The 12,576-nt window shown below is 49.1% G+C and overlaps 1 protein-coding gene across 1 annotated transcript in view; it reads left to right on the top strand.

Annotated features, from left to right (window-relative positions):
• The first annotated feature begins 4,139 nt into the window (after window positions 1-4,139).
• The window catches only part of MYO7B (myosin VIIB), a 102,130-nt gene continuing 93,693 nt past the window's right edge, over window positions 4,140-12,576 (top strand). The window contains exon 1 of the mRNA XM_007182855.2: window positions 4,140-4,222. The gene's annotated coding sequence lies outside the window, so the exon portion shown is untranslated. The remainder of the gene's footprint in view (window positions 4,223-12,576) is intronic.

The raw sequence follows: 12,576 nt of genomic DNA, 5'->3' as shown, positions 1-12,576 counted from the left end.
TCCCACCTTCCCAATCCCAACCAAACTTCTGTCTCCCTTAGGAGACCATTAGTAAACTTTCCATGTCTTGTTAATGGGGTGGATTTTTCAGGGAGGTAGAAGGGGAGAGTGCAGAGGAGTTATGAGAACACAGGCTGATTGCTGGATCCAATTATTTCTGGGTTACCTAGCTTCTCTTTCTGGGATATAAGTGCTAGGTCCCCAGATTACTAATAAAATGACAGTAAAGTAATTTAAAATTTCAGAAGACACTATAAACACCAACTTGTAATTTGTTTAGTCTAGATTCTTTTCTATGTGTAGGAATTAGAAAAGAAGCATAAAACTATATAACAATTAAAATCTGGTTTAATGAATGACAGTTAGTCCAATTCTCATGGCCTCCTTCCAGATCCTGTTTTATGTCTGTCAGATACACATAATTATTACTCGATAACTAGGCTTTCCTGTATCATTCTAAGTGGAGTTCAATTATTATTGAACGTTTCTTTTTCTTTTTTTAAAAAATTTATCTGTTTATTTATTTATTTATTTTTGGCTGCATTGGGGTCTTCGTTGCTGCACGTGGGCTTTCTCTAGTTGCAGCGAGCGGGAGCTACTCTTCCTTGTGGTGCACGGGCTTCTCACTGCGGTGGCTTCTCTTGTTGTGGAGCACAGGATCTAGGCACGCGGGCTTCAGTAGTTGTGGCTCTCGGGCTCTAGAACTCAGGTTCAGTAGTTGTGGCGCACGGACTTAGTTGGTCCGCGGTATGCGGGATCTTCCCAGACCAGGGACCGAACCCGTGTCCCCTGCATTGGCAGGCGGATCCTTAACCACGGCGCCACAAGGGAAGTCCCTATTTCTTTTTCTATGATAAACTTCTTAGAAAATAGCAATTTCAGAAATGAAAAATTTCTAAGATTATGAAGTACCATATCTAATAAAGTCATAAATTTTGAATATTGAATAATAGAAAAGTCCATTCTTCTTGCCCACAAAAATCCAGATACATAATAATCTAGTAGACTGGCTTCCTTTAAACAGGTTTGAAGACTTTTGAAATACAAAAACTTTTCCAGTTTCTGTTGAACTCCATCTACACCCTCTGCTAGCATTTCAGGGATCTTGGCAACTGAAAGAAAATCTGGAGACAGAATCTTTTCATGCTCCTGGAATTCACCGTCTTTCTCCGACTCGGGCACGTTTCCCTCGGAGTCATCCCTGCGGGGGTCGTTCCGCTCACCGTCCAGTGGTCCCCACAGACGTCGCCGTGATCCAGCCGCCACACAGCGGTCCCTCGTCGCTGGGGCCCAGAAACACATTCTTAAAGGTTAGCGGACTATTTGCACCTTGAGGAGAGTTGTGGAAGTAGCACTAGGCCATGGGAGAGCCCAGTCTGGCCACACATGTGACAGGGAAGAGCGTCCCCTGACTTCCCAGCCTCTCTTCTTGATTTCCAGGGCTTGGGGTACGTCAGCAACAGAAAACCCGAGGCTCTCGGAGAACTGCCCCTCAGCTGTCCCCTTTGAGCCCTGCCAACTGACACAGCAGTCAGGCCAGGTCCTTGAAGTTGTATGGACGCTGTTTGCTGGGAGGGAGGACTTGACGTACCACTTGAGAAAGGTTAGCAACAAAACATTCAAGCCCCTTGTTTCAGTAAGTTCCCTTCTGCAACCTCCCTGTAATGACACAATGCAAACAAAGCTGTGAGCACAGACGAGTCCATCGCGGTGCTGCGGATGATAGTGACGGACGGGCTGCCTCCTGATGTCCATTCAGGGATGACTGCTACACGAATGATGGAGCGCTTGTAGGTTGGACCACCATGCTGTCTTTTTTTTTTTTTTTAATTTTAATTTTATTGATTGATTGATTGATTTTTGGCTGTGTTGGGTCTTCATTTCTGTGCGAGGACCCTCTCTAGTTGCGGCAAGTGGGGGCCACTCTTCATCGCGGTGCGCGGGCCTCTCACTATCGCGGCCTCTCTTGTTGCGGAGCACAGGCTCCAGACGTGCAGGCTCAGTAATTGTGGCTCACGGGCCCAGCCGCTCCGTGGCATGTGGGATCTTCCCAGACCAGGGCCCGAACCCGCGTCCCCTGCATTGGCAGGCAGATTCTCAACCACTGCGCCACCATGGAAGCCCCTGTCTTTTTTTTTTTAATTAATTTTTATTGAAGTATAGTTGATTTACAATGTTGTGTTAGTTTCTGCTGTACAGCAAAGTGAATCATTTATACACATACATATATCCACTCTTTTCTAGGTTCTTTTCCCCTGTATGTCAATACAGAGTATTGAGTAGAGTTCCCTGTGCTATACAGTAGGTCTGTATTAGTTATCTATTTTATACATAATAGAGTGCATGTGTCAATCCCAACCTCCCAATTGATCCCTCCCCACCCTTTACCCCTTTGTAACCGAAAGTTTATTTTCTACATCTGTGACTCTATTTCTGTTTTGTAAATAAGTTCATTTGTACCATGTTTTTTAGATTCCACATATAAGCGATATCATACGATATTTGTCTTTCAGCACACTGTCTTTAAAGACTGGTGGTTAAAGTTTGGTACAGTGTCAGAAAATGCTTATGATTTAATGTCAGATGTAAAAAAAAAAAAAAAAAAAAAAAAAGCAGGAGACAAGTTTGTAAGTATCCCAAATGTGTTTCTATCAAATTTTCAGACAGGCTCTGGAGAGAGATGTCTTATAAGTCATTCTGTTCTACACAGAAATTCTGTTTCACTATATTTTTTTGCAAGAGGACAGTGGAAGGAGGGCTATAGAGGACCTAACCTGGTCCCGGGAATCCCAAAGTAGGGGGCTTGCCATTTCCAGGAGCTGCTAGGATCAGCGGTGCCAATCCTGTGGGAGTGAAGTGGTATCTTCCTAAACCAGAAGAGCCACCGGCCAAGTGAAGCCCCCCAGAAGCAAGCATTGGCCCAGGAACTGGGTGAGGTTTTCGGGGCCAGGAGGCTACTTGGAGCCGGGCAGATCTTGAACACAGTGCTTGCGGGGAGTGGGTGGGAAGCTGGCTGAAAACCTCAGGGCCCACGCTTCCTCCAAATGGCCCTTCCTTAAGTCACCTCCCAATTCGCTTCCCTGCCTTTGTCCTGGGCTGGTTGGCTGTAAGGAACAGAAACTCCTTCAAGCTGTCTCAACAGTGGAGTGTGTAGCAGAAGGAAGCTTCCGCGGAGCCCACTGCAGGAAGCACAGGGAGCTCAGGCAGCAGTGGCCACCGCCTCTCTCTGGGGCCACGTGGTCTCTGCCCCTGTGGCTCTTCTACTTTACCCTTCTCTCTCCCACCAGCATTTGGCTCCTGTCCCCCAGAGAGGCCCAAGGTCAGGGCTGCTGCCGTCCTGTGGCCTCAACTCTGTCTAAAAGATGATAGCTAGTCCCTACACCTCTGCCTGGGGTTCCCTCCCAAGTCCTGGGGAAGGGACAGAACCTGACCGGCTCTAGTTGGGCCAACAGTGAGGACCCCCGAGGCCTCTCCTCGCCCAGGGAAAGCGTTGCAGCTGAGCAGGTATCTCCCGTGGACTCATTTTCCACCCACCTCCAAAGCCCTCACCCTCACTTCCAGGGTCGGCCTGTCCCCTTCAGCCTGGCCTCTCCCAGGACACGCTGCCTGATGCCCTTTTCTTCAGAAGGATCTGAATTTGCCTCATAGCAAAAATCCCCCCTGCATTCAGGTCCCAGCCCAAGCCAGCCCCCTCTGCTCCCAGGGACCCTCCTGGGAATCTAGTTGCCCCAATGGCCTTTAGCTCTGGTGTAAGGCTTCCTGGCACCTCCGGTGTGTGCCCCCGATTAGGACATGGGGTGTTTGGGAGCAGAGCCCCCGCATGGGCTGCCTTGGAGTCCCCTTGATGCCCGGAAAGATGCTCAGCTCCCTGGATGGACGGTCACCGTGGGATTTGGCTGGTGGCCAGCAACAGGTGTGTGGCATTGGGCTCTAATGGCCCTTGGGGACTCTCTGCTGCAGAGGCTGGGGTTAAAGATCGGACCGCCGGGAAGCTCTGCTAGCTGGGGCTGCAGGAGCCGTGTGGGAGTGGGTGTGCCTGGAGCCCAAGGACAAAGTCCTGTAATAAATTACGTGGGCCCGGAGGACTCTGCCGTTTCCTCTTGGGGCCCTTCCGCCACGCTCTCCAACGCGCCCAGAGCCCTGGCACTGCCTCCTTGTCCAGCTCTTTCAGAGTGCTGAGGGCAGAGGGGAAGGTGGTCAACAAGAGCCCCACCCCGACAAGGTAAGAGAGCTCTTGGGGCCCTCTCTGTGTGCCAGGTGCCCCGGGCCTGCATTCTGCCAGCTGGGGGCATGGGAGGGGAAGCGCCTCCCGGGAGGAGGGTCTCTGGGCAGGAGGTGGGTTGGGAGACACAGACCTGGGGAAGCCCTCTAGGGAACAATGTGGGAAAAACCTTGTCCACATGACCAGGAGTGAGCTGGAGAGCCCCTGCGGCAGCCTGGAAACCAGAGCCCCAGTGCAGAGGTCCATCCCGGCAGCTGCAGGGCCCCTGGGGGCGCTGAGCAGGGGAAGGAGGAACAGGAGGTGTCCCAGGCTTCTGCTCTAGGAAGGCAGACTCGGGAGCGGAGGGGGATGACAGGTGCCGGGGCTGCCTTTTTCCAGCAGGAGGGCCTCGGGGCAGGGGGGGAGCCTTGTGGGGCGTGAAGGACAGCCTCGGCGCCAAGGACCGGGCACCCGGCAACGTCAGCCGTGGCATATGTGCCATGTCACTGCACGCTGGTGTTTTCCCGACAAGGAGACTGAGGGCCGTGGGAGTTGAAGTGCCCACGCGAAGAAGCAAAGGGGGACTCGACTCTGAGGCCCGGGCTCCGCTGAGCCACCACCTACCCTCTTGGACAATTGTAGACAGGTGTGTTAGTCGCCTCTGAGCGGCCTGGGTCCCCAGGTAAGGCAGGACCCTGCCTGCCAGGCCTCAAGGCCTTCCCTGGGAGGGGTGCTGTGCTGTGGGCAGAGGAGGGCCACCAGCCTGGGCTCCTCCCTCGAGCGGTCAGCGCGGTGGGCACCCGTCCCCACCTCCCAGAGGAGGGAATCTGACATGGACTCCCTCGGGGGAGGGGCTGGCCGCGGGCAGGGGGCGACCCCATCCTAAGCCTCCTGACCCTACAACCAGGCCTCCCCCTCAGCCTCCACTCTGTAACTCTGGACTTGAATTTTGTTCCAACCCATAAAACCCCTGAACTCCATTCAGGATTTTATTTTGAAGAAAACCAAAGCTCTGCGTGCGGAGCACACCTCCCCCCCCACACACAATGAATCTTTGTTCAGAAGCACTCAGCTCAGGGACTTGCCTGGTGGTCCAGTGGTGAAGACTCCGCGCTTCCACTGCAGGGGGCGCCGGTTCGATCCCTGGTCGGGGAACTAAGATCTCACATGCCGGCCAAAAAAAAGAAGAAAAGCACTCAGCTCAGTATCACCGCCCCTACCCTGGACCCTCCGGGAGCTGAGCAGCTAGCCCTTGTGGCCTCTACCCAGGGGAGCTGTGCGTGTGTGTCGTGGGCCCTGCTGCACCCACGCTTCAGCATGGCCAGGCCTTCGGTGGGGAGTGGGCCACAGCTCTGCGGAGGGGTGACACAGCAGGGGCAAACGTTTCCCACTTTCCCAGATGCATTCGGGTAACTTGGTGCTTCTCATGTCTTATGAAGGAACTTGCTTGCACATCCTTAGTCTCCACGACAAAGCCCCCCAGGGAGGAACAGCAGGAATTATAGGTCATTTTCACAAGAGAGGACATTGAGATGAAGGATGGTAAAATCCTTTGCCCAGGGCTACTGGATATGTGCACCTTGAGGCCACAGACCGGACCTCCTGGTTCCTCTGGCCCCTGCACCCACCCAGGACCTGGTGGAGAGTAGGCCTTGGGCAGATGTATAGAGGAGTGGAGTCGTGAGTGGCAGAAAGAGAGGTCGGAACGAAGTCACGTTTTCTAGTCCACTGCCATGTTAGACTGTCTTGTCTTCCTCCTCAAGTAATCAAGCAGCCTGTATCACGTTCCTGCTCTGCCAGGCTGGTGAGGTGAGACCGTGCAAAGGAAAAGTCACCCATCCGGGGGTACAGGCCTCACAGCAGCAGGAAGTCAGAGGTGGAGATCGCTGGGGCTGAGGACAGGTGAGGAAGGGGGAGGGACCGGAGTGGACTGTGAAGGCAAGGATGGCTTGATGGTGACGGTGGAGGGCAGGGGATGCCCCGGCTGAGGAAGGGCCATCCTAAAGATGCAGAGGAGGGACTTCCCTGGCCGTCCAGTGGTGAGGACTCCACACTTCCACTGCAGGGGACACGGGTTCGATCCCTGGTCAGGGAACGAAGATCCCACAAGCTGTGCGGCACGGCCGGAAAAAAAAAAGTAAAGATGCAGAGGAAAGAAAGTACGAGTCCAGCTCGGGCACTGCTGGCTCCTGGCAGGAACCCAGCGCAGGTGTAGGGAGGCCGTGGGAAATGCTCTTTCCACACTGAGAGCAGCATTCTCTCCTGCACTGTCTGATACAGCAGCCACTGGCCACATGTGGCCACGGAGCCCAGGGAGTGTGGCCAGTGTACCTGAGGGACTGAATTGTTAATTTTAACTAAGATTAATTTAAATTTCAATAGCCACTTGTGGCTAGTGGCTACCATATTAGACAGTGCAGCCCTAGAGAGTGGAGCACGTCAGACTCGGGAAAGAGGTAAAGTGGAATAAACAAGCAGAGCCAGACAAGCGTGGGTTCAAATCCTGACTCAACCACCTACCAAGCATGGGACCTGAAGCCTCGGTTTCTTCATCGGTCAAATGCAACGACATCACTTACCTTGCAGCATTATTGTACAGATTAAACGAATGGACTACCATTGGAAAACTTTCAGCACAGTGTAGTAGGGGCCCCTACTCTGTTTTGGGGGCTAGGGACGGAGTGCTGAGGGTACAGAAAGGGGCCATAGCACAGTGGGAGACTGGCATGCACATGTGGATGTATCTATCAACCTCTCTCTCATCCATCACCTGCCTTATTCAAAAGTAAACAGAAGAGAGTCACTTGAGACAGCTTACAGAGATACGTGCAATACAACAGAATCAGAAATATGAATACAATAAATGAGAAACCAAGATGAAGGAAAATTAAGGTAAATACAATGCAGCTGGAGAAAGGTTTGCAAACGAAGCTCCAGTCTATTTGCTAGACAGAGCTACCAAATGTATTCTGAGCTTCCTGGCGGATAATGCAAAAATAAAATAGAAGCAGTGACTAGATTAATAACGTCCTTGAGTTAAGAACAAGCCCGTTTCTGAGAAGAAGCCCATCTTTCCTGATAGGATACCACGAAGGGGGTACCAAGAGAGGAAATTCTATTGACATAAACGGTAAATTCAGGAGGGCTTCTCAAGGGCCGTCCCTGCCAAGCTCTCTCCAGGCAGGCTAACAGCACCCCGCCAAGGCAAAGCTTGAGGAAAACAATGTTCTCTGGACAGGTGTAAACCATGGGTTTCAGTGCAGGGTGGTGAACATCCTTCCCAAGGGCTGGCTAGGGTCTTCTGGGACATGAGAGAGAGAGATACTAGCTAGGGTGACTGAGGACAGCGTCAAGGAGGCTGCAAGGGGACTCAAGCCAAGTCTGGAAGACTGGCCTGGAGATGAGTTTGGAGAGGCAGGGACTTCACCTGTACCTGCAGGGAGCCAGAAAGCACTTGAACCCAGGTGTGAGAGGGGACTGGATAAATCTAGTTTAATTCACTCGCTGTATGACTTTGCGGGGGACCGGCAGCCTTGCTGAGTTCCCCACAAGTGCACTGCGTCTCAGGAGTGGGAGCAGAGCCCTGCTAGGAGGAGAGATTCCCCTGTGAGGGCCCCTTCACTGGGGCCACCCTGCCATCTCTGACTTCCCCTGCAGGGGCCAGGAGCCTGGCTCTGGGGAAACGGGGTCTCTCATTGTCTCACACTGCAAGGTTTTGGCAGTGAGGGTGGCCAGGCCCTGTGCCCTCTAAGGGAAGACGGGACACAGGACTGTACCTTCACATCCTCACCCTGGGTGACCTGGGCAGAAGGGAAGGAGCCCTGGCAAGGACCCAGGAGCATCACGTCTCTGGGCTGGGGCACCTCTCTACACCTTCTGGGCGGCCAGTCACGTGTATTCCTGGAAGTGCCACCCCTGGACGTCATCCCGAATGCCGGGCAGTCCTGGGTGGGGTGGGACTTGCTTTCAACAGAGGGTGTGTCTTTCTTCAGGCCCTCTGGGGCCCTGGGCTGCAGAGAGGGGCTGAGCTGTCCCTGGGTGGATCAGGGCCCACAGAGGGGCTTAGACTCTGGATTCCCAGGCCCTTTCCTGTATGCACAGCTGAACCCCTCCACACTGAGAGCTCCCAGCTCAGTGCAGTTGTGACTGCCGTGAGCTCTTCCATACCGCCCTGTCACTGAGCTTGGTGGCTGATCTTTTCAGGTAGTCATCACTGTGGGGATGAGGTGGGATTTCAGGCCCCTGGACAATCCTGTGAACAGTAAAATTAATAATAAAAGCAATCTCTGGATGTGGAAAGGCTCATCTCCCTCTGCTCCCCATCCCAATTCCCTTCTCCAGAAGAAACCACTGTCAATGGTTTAATACAGTTACCTCTAAAAAAGATGGATCTCCAAAAAATATATCTTATAGCTTGTGTTTATTACATACTCATATATCAACATGTATTAGATGGAACCCCGTGAAACTGCCGATATTTGACCTTCTTCACTGTCTGGAGTGGGTGGGCCAGCCCGGATCCCTGTCAGCTGCTGGATGATGCTGATTTCCACAGAGCATTGGCCCTTCCCACCTTTGCCAGCCCGTGCAGGCTTTGTTTTCCTGGCAGTGCTGGATTCTACACTAGGGACCTTGAGCTCTGGGAGGGTGGGGAATAGGCAGTTAGCTGGTGGCATAGCGTATGTACCTTCCAAGCCTCTCAACCTCTCACCCAACCCCAGACACCCTTTCGACCCAAAGATGCTCGCATCCCTGACTTGGGCAATGCTTTGTCAGCCCTCTAGGATAGGGGCTCCTTTTGGCTTGGCAGCCCATAGACTAGAGTCTCAATTTGGTTTTGCCTCTTAGACCCCAGTCTGCTGATCTGTGCCCCACCCACCACCTGGCACACAACCCCCGGCCCACTCTGGTCCCTCCTGGTCCCTGCAACCTTTGATTTTCTCCCCAGGTCCACTTTCTCATTCACCTTTCAGCATTTTCTTGCCCACTTCCCCAACACTGATGTTCAATGATGACCCAGAAATGCATGTTAGTGGTGTGGTTTTAGACCTCCAGCAGCTCTGAGGACGTCTTTGGGAACCAGCAGCTTACCCTTCTCCCCTCGGGTGATAGTCATCCCCATTCTGATTCTTAAGATTAGGTAGACCCTGGGGCCAATGCAGGATACTGACCACCATGGGCTCAGCCATAGTGACCTGCCTCAGAGCTGGACAAGAGGGTCTGAGCTAAGAAGAAGCATCTCACCTCAAAGGGGCAGGAACTTGCCAATACCCCTGGGCTTCCCCTCAGGAGCAACCCCTTACCTGCCTTCCTGGGATGTGGGCAGGGCTGCTTCCATCCCCCAGGAGCCATTCATCCATCCACCTATCCACCCACCCATCCATCCATTCATTCAGCAATCATATGGTGAACTCCTTCTGGGATGAGTAAGGCACAGTTCTGCTCCTAAGTTTCTCACAAATGTGGGAGAAACAGAAGTAAGTGACATAAGAAAAAAACAGAAGTAAGGGATGACGTAGCAAGAGCTGCTGCATGTGAGACGTGTGTGCCTGTGTGTGAGTACATGTGTGCATGTGTATGTGTTCCTAACTCATTTCAGATCAAGTTCAGAGACACTGAGGTGAGAGAGAATATGGGGTATTTCAGGAACCGCATGAAATTCAGCACATCCTGGGGGAAGAGGTGAGATACAGGGCAAGCTGAAAAGGTGGGCAGGTTAGGATCCTGAAGGACCTTGAACGCTATAAAGATACAGCACACTCTTAGCTGTGGAGAGGCATGACATGATTGATTTTTTCCATCTTTTAAAGATTACTTCGTTGGTTAAATGAAGAATGATTTTTGGAGAGAACGGAAGAAGCAAGTCCACCTGGGAGGCTTCCATTCTACCAAGTGAAGGATGATAGGGGACTAAGGGATGGGCAGGAGGGGAGAAACCTTCAAGTTTTTCCTTTCTTTTAATGTCTGTTATCTGGTTTTGGTATTACGGTGATGCTGGCCTCATTGAATGAGTTAGGAAGTGGTCTCTCTGCTTCTATTTCTTGGAAGATATTGTAGAGAATTGGTATCATTTTTTTCCTTAAATGTTTGGTAGACTATCAATGAAACCATCTGAGCCTGGCACGTTCTTTTTTGAAAAGTTCTTAATTATTAATTCAATTTTTCTAGGTATAGGAATACCTAGGTATAGACCTATGTAGATAGTCTATTTCTTTTTATGAGAGTTTCAGTAGATTGCATCTTTCAGGGAATTGGTCCACTTCATCTAAGTTACCAAATTCATAGGGCTAGAGTTGTTCATAATATTGCTTTATTATCCTTTTAATGTCCCTGGGATCAGATCAGTTATCAATGGGGTGTCCCTCTTTCATTTCCATATTAGAAATTGTGTCTTCTCTCTTTTTTTCTTGGTTAGCCTGGCTAGAGGTTTATCAGTCTAATTGATGTTTTCTAAGAACCAGATTTTGGTTTCATTGATTTTCTCTGTTTATTTCCTGTTTTCAATTTCATGATTTCTGCTCTAATTTTTAATATTCATTTATTTTTCTTATTGCTTTAGGATTATATTGATCCTCTTTCTCTAAGGTGGAAGCTTAGATCATTAATTTTATATCTTTTATTTTTGAATTAAAAAAATTTACTGATATATAGTGGATTTACGTATTATATTCGTTTCAGGTGTACAGCATAGTGACTCAGTATTTTTACAGATTATACTCCATTAAAAGTTATTACAAGATAATGGCTATATTTCCCTGTGCGATACAATATATCTGTGTTGCTTAGTTTGTGTCTCTTAACCCTATACCCCTAACTTGCCCCTCCCTCTTCCCTTTCCCTCTTGGAAACCATTAGTTTTCTATATCTGTGAGTCTGTTTGTGTTTTGCTATATACATTCATTTGGTTTGTTTTTTTTTTTTTTTTTTGGCTGCACCGTGCAGCATGTGGGATCTCGGTTCCCCAACCAGGGATCGAACCCATGCCCCCTGCAGTGGAAGCTCAGAGTCTTAACCACTGGACCGCCAAGGAAGCCCCTCATTTGTATTATTTTTTAGATTCCACATATAAGTGATATCATACAGTATTTGTCTTTCTCTATTTGACTTATTTCACTAAACATAATATTCTCTAGGACCATCCACATTGCTGCAAAGGGCAGAATTTCATTCTTATTTTATGGCCAAGTAATAGTCCATTGTATATTTATGTACCGCATCTTCTTTATCCATTTGTCTGTTGATGGACACTTGGGTAACTTCCATATCTTGGCTATTGTAAACAGTGCTGCTGTGAGCACTGAGGCACATGTATCTTTTCAAATTAGTGTTTCTGGTTTTTTCTGGATATATACCCAGGAGTGCAAATGCTGGATCATATGGTAGTTCTATTTTTAGGTTTTTTGAGGATGATGATAGCCATTTTGACAGGTGTGAAGTTTCTCATTGTGTTTTTGATTGGCATATCTCTGATAATTAGTTATGTTGAGCATTTTTTCTTTTTTTTATATTTATTTATTTATTTGGTTGTGCTGGCTCCTTAGTTGCAGCACATGGGCTCCTTAGTTGTGGCTTATGGGCTCCTTAGCTGTGGCATGCAAACTCATAGTTGTGGCATGCATATGGGATCTAGTTTCCTGACCGGGTATCAAACCCAGGCCCCCTGCATTGGGAGTGTGGAGTCTTATCCACTTCACCACCAGGGAAGTCCCCAAGCATTTATTCATAGGCCTGTTGGCCATCTGTATATCTTCTTTGGATAAACGTATATTCAGGTTTTCTGCCCATTTTTAAATTGGATTCTTTGGTTTTTGTTTTGTTTTTGATATTGAGTTGTATGAACTGTTTACACATTTTGGATATTAACCCCTTATCAGTCATATAATTTGCAAGTATATTCTCCCATTTAGTAGGTTGTCTTTTCATTTTGTTGATGCTTTCCATGCTGTGAAAAAGCTTTTAGGTTTAATTAGGACCCATTTGTTTATTTTTGCTTTCATTTCATTTGCCTTAGGAGACAGCTCCAAAAATTATTGCCACAATTTATGTCAGAGTGTTCTGCCTATTTTCTCTTGTAGGAGTTTTACAGTTTCAGGTCTCACATTTAGTCTTTAAACCATTTTGAGTTTATTTTGTATATGGTGTGAGGAAATGTTTGAATCTCATTCTTTTACATGCAGCTGTCCAGTTTTTCCAGCAGAACTTATTGAAGAGACTGTATTTTCTCCATTATATATTCTTGCCTCCTTTGTCAAAGACTAATTGTCCATAGGTGTGTGGGTTTATTTCTGGGCTCTCTATTCTGTTCCTTTGATTGATATGTCTGTTTTTGTGCCAATACCATGCTGTTTTGATTACTGTAGCTTTGTAATATAACC

The sequence above is a fragment of the Balaenoptera acutorostrata genome, chromosome 8 (assembly GCF_949987535.1).
Source record: "Balaenoptera acutorostrata chromosome 8, mBalAcu1.1, whole genome shotgun sequence".
NCBI lineage: Eukaryota > Metazoa > Chordata > Mammalia > Artiodactyla > Balaenopteridae > Balaenoptera > Balaenoptera acutorostrata.
The sequence above is the reverse complement of the archived record's forward strand: the minus strand, read 5'-3'. Positions and strand labels throughout refer to the sequence as shown.